Raw genomic sequence first — 4,974 nt, 5'->3', positions numbered from 1 at the left:
ATACACGGCCTCAAAAAAAATATATATATAACACCAAAATGCACACACACGCACACACACACACACACACACATACACACATACACACACACACAAATGCATACACGAACAGACCACAGATACTTCAATAGTTACACTCATAGGTTTGGCAATAACATTCGATCTTTGGCAAAAACATTTGACAGTCGGCAACAGAAACCAAAACATTGCTTTAAAACAAGCTTTCAGTGCATAGCGCTGTGGAATGTGGAAAAAACCGCAAATTGGCGTTCATAAGAAGAAGAACAACACCAAAAACGCAACAGGAGCATAATATGTAAGAAATTGTCCACGCAACCTGTAAGTACAGTTCAAAACATTACTACTTAATAGGAAATACCAACCACCAGAACTGTTTATAACCTATAGGCACAATGAAAAAAATGTAAATAAAATAGCTAACATATGTACATATTCCAGACCACTGATGATGCCTTGCAGAAAATAAAGGCGAAACGCGTATGGCACTAAAATTGTGTTTTATTCAGTTGCTGTCAGACGGTCCATAAGTTAAAAAAATTATCAATATACCGTAATGAATTATTTTATTTAAAAGTATTCATAGTCTTATCTCGCGACTGCTAGATAGTAATGATTATTTTGTGGCACTAATGGGGACAAGTATTAGTTCGTGGGAGCTAGTAGTTTCCTTTTTATGGACATTCTGAAGTTGACATCTACTTCGCTTCGTATTTTGGGACTAAGAACATGTACTTTACTGTGCCTGAGGACACAGGACGACGCTAGTTACAGTAGGGTGAAAAATAACTTCGTTTATGACTTGCAGCAACAGAAATAAATGCAGTGCTGTCCAGCACTTAAGACTTCTATGCGCGTTGCAAAACGTAGTAAAATTACTTGGTGATATATCCACATCATACCGCATCACTATACACAATGATCTTCGTTCTTGTGAACGGTCAACTGTGAGACTCAAGAATTTTTCTTGAGGCGATGATGTCTAACACTTGCAAGTCAAAGACGGTCCATTTGGCAAGAACTGCTGGAACTTTTCAGAGTTCTAAAATGAAGATACGGCATTGCGACTGAAGGAAAATCATATTTTAAAGTCCCGTCGACGCGGACATTAAAGACGAGGACAAGCTTCAAAGGGAAAGGTCAGTGAAGGAAAATGACCATCCTTTACAAAGGAACCACTGCGTTATTTGCCTTAAAGGATTTGGAGAATCCACGGGATAACTTTCTGGATGATTGTACAGGGAATAAAACTCGCTTGTTCATTGCCTTAATCACTACGACTCTCCACCCAATACAAATCATAACGAAAGGAATTACACAGGTATCATTGATGTATGCTCAAATCACAAAAACAATAATTTGCAGAATTTCGAAAAACAAAAATCGCTCACTATTAAAATGAGGGGGTAAATCGTATCAGCAAGTATTCTGAACGCGTGCTCTTAGATTTTCTGGAATTAATTCTGAAATATTTTGATGATTGACTAGGTAGAAATTCAAAAGTATCCGGTAATCAAGCTACCAAGATCTTTTGGTACTCAGATAGTAGCATAGCACGTGTCCAATAGCAAAACACTGCTTTACGATCGTGGGGTACAACGACACTCACGATCTTAGTTCAATCATGCTGTTTAGAAGGCTTGCCAGTAGGTATTCAACTGTCAGGGTATCTAATGTACACAGACTGAGTAAGAAATACCGGCTACTAGTGCAATTAATGAGTGGTGCAAATGGTCATTCGTACAGTATCCCTACAATTACGTAGTTAGGCAACCAGCCAATCCGCAACGTCGTGCCATTTACTGACTGCAGCGAAAAATGGTTCAAATGGCTCTGAGCACTATGGGACTTAACTTATGAGGTCATCAGTCCCCTAAACTCAGAACTACTGAAACCTAATTAACCTAAGGACATCACACACATCCATGCCCGAGGCAGGATTCGAACCTGCGAATGTAGCGGTCGCGCGGTTCCAGACTGTAGCGCCTAGAACCGCTCGGCCACTCCGGCCGGCTGACTGCAGCAGAGCTGAGCCCGGCCTCTGTTGATTATTGTCGACTCAGTTTTTTTAAACCGCAGGAACGTCATGTTTTAGGTCTCTATAAACAAAAACTATATTGTCTGGAGCCCTACCTAAGATAATATGCTGATGCGTTTCCTATCACACACATCAAACGCCTTTCTTTTTTTTTTTTAGCCCGACCCTACTCCCTTTACAAGAAGACTAATTTCATAGTTGGCTTTCTCCCCTGCAACAAATATTTAATTTTCATATCGAGCCATCTGTGTAACGTTATTCAAAAAAATGGCTCTGAGCACTATGGGACTTAACATCTATGGTCATCAGTCCCCTAGAACTTAGAACTACTTAAACCTAACTAACCTAAGGACAGCACACAACACCCAGCCATCACGAGGCAGAGAAAATCCCTGACCCCGCCGGGAATCGAACCCGGGAACCCGGGCGTGGGAAGCGAGAACGCTACCGCACGACCACGAGATGCGGGCTGTAACGTTATTGCCTCGAGAGCCAGGTATTTCAATAAAAACGTAATTCATAATCATACAGCGCCTCTGAAATTAGTGAACGCTACTCGTCTACAAGTGTCCTATACACTGAGGAGCCAAAACGTTGCGAGCACTGAAAAGCGCGAGATTGAATGCAGCCTCGTGGCATTGTGTGCGCTTGACGCGGTAACAAAAGCGTAGAAGTGGAACAAAGGTGAATTGTGAATCGTTCTAGCGATCCAAAAGGGAAATCCACTGACATAAGCGCCTTTGACAACGGGCAGATTGTTATGTACCGGCGCTAGAGAAAGAGCATCTCGGTAACGGCGAAGCTGGTCGGCTGTACTCATACTACCGTCTTGATCATCTATGGAAAGCGGTTGAAGGATGGGGAAACCACGAGTAGGCGACAAGGTGTCGGACGTCCATGCAAGTAAATGGAAGTTGAGGCTTTCTCATTGACTAAAGCGGGATAGGTAATGGTCCGCGGCAGATCTGACGACAGAGTACCATTGTGGTGCAAGCACAAACAGAACACAGGGCTCCGCAGTAGACGACTCCTATGTCTCCCCATGTGGACCCAACGACATAGTCACTTACGTTTGCAGCGGGCACGGGATCATCGAGATTAGACCTACATCAGTGGAAATGTGTCACCTGGACGGATTACTCATGTTTCTCGTCACACTTGGTCGACGATCGTTTCGTAATATGCCATCGACCATGCGAAAGCCTGCTCGGAACATGCATCATGCCACGAACGCAGGCCGGTGGGGGCCAGAATTATGCTATGAGGGAAATGCACCTGGCCTTCCACAGGACCTGTGGTAGTAATCGAAGACGCCATGACAGCTGTGGAACGTTATACTGAGTTTAAAAAAGTCATGGGACAGCTATATGCACATATACAATTGGTGGGAGTATCGCGTACACAAGCTACAAAGGCCAGTGCATTGTAGGAGCTGCCATTGTACTCAGGTGACTCATGGAAAAATGTGTCCGACGTTATTATGGCCGCACAACGGGAATTAACAGACTTTGAAGACGGATTGGTAGTTGGAGCTAGACCCAAGGGGTTTCCCATTTCCTAAATCGTTCGGCAGTTCAATACTCCTAGATCTACAGTGGAAAGGGTGTGCCGAGAATACCAGATTTCAGGAAAAAGTCCTTACCAAAGACAACACTGTGGCCGACAGACTTCGCATAACGACAAAGAGCAACATAGTTTGCGTAGAGTTGTCAGTGCTATCAGACAAGCTACACCGCGTGAAACAACGGCATAAATCAATGTGGGATACGACGAACGTATACTTTATGCCAGTGCCGAGAAATCTGGATTGAATTAGCTGTGGTAGCAGACGACCGACGCGAGTGTCTTTGCCAACAGCACGACATCGACTGCAACTCATCTCTTGGACTTGTCACCATATCGATTGGATCTTAGACGACTGGAAAACTGTGATCTGGGCAGATGAGTCCCGATATCAGTTGGTAAGAGGTGATGGTATGGTTCGAGTATTGCGCAGACCCCACGAACCCATCTATCCAAGTTGGCGACAAGGCACTGTGCAAGCTGGTGGTAGCTCCATAGCAGTGTCAGCTGTGGTTACATGGAATGGACTGGATCGTCTGGTCCAACTGAACCGATAGTTGCCTGGAAGTGGTTAAGTTCAGCTACTTGGACACCATTTGCAACCATTCACGGACTTCATATTCCAATGACAATGCGCCATGTCACCGAGTCACAACTGATCACAATTGATGTGAAGAACATTCTGGACGGTTCGATCGAATGATTTTGCCACCCAGATTGTTCGGCATGAATCCCGTCTAAAACTTATGGAACGTAATCGAGAGGCCAGTTCGTGCACAAAATACTGCACTGGCAACAATTTCGCAATTGTGGACGGATATAGAGGCGGTATGGCTCAGTATTTCTGCAGGGTCGTCCGACGACTTTTGAGTCAATGCTGCGTCGAGTTGCTCCACTAAGCTGGGAAAAGGAAGTCCCACACCATTTTAGGAGGTATCCCATTATTTTTATCACCTCACTGTATTTCTGACCATTGCTCACTTCATGCTTGATGTCTTCACCGACAGTGGTGGCATCATCCAACAGGATAACTGTCCAGTGTATAGAAGTAACGTCGTCTACATTTTGATTCTAAGGGAAGATTACCATAGGATTTCTCAGTTATAAATCACATTTGAATTTTTATGTCGTGACCCATGTAAGAAGAAGACATGTTGTGACTGTTGCCCTAATCCAAGCGTCAATATTCATTTTGATCCTCGAATATATCGTCAGATGAGGAAGTTTTAATGACTGTGACTGCTGTGAGGTCAGTCGGACTACAAGTGGGGGAAGTGGAATGTACTAATATTTGCCTAAAATGTTGCAGAAGCCTAGTATTACAGCGAGCTTTGCAGCTTTGTCATGCGGTACAA

Source organism: Schistocerca cancellata, chromosome 2, assembly GCF_023864275.1.
Source record: "Schistocerca cancellata isolate TAMUIC-IGC-003103 chromosome 2, iqSchCanc2.1, whole genome shotgun sequence".
Classification (NCBI taxonomy): Eukaryota; Metazoa; Arthropoda; class Insecta; order Orthoptera; family Acrididae; genus Schistocerca; species Schistocerca cancellata.
The sequence above is the reverse complement of the archived record's forward strand: the minus strand, read 5'-3'. Positions refer to the sequence as shown.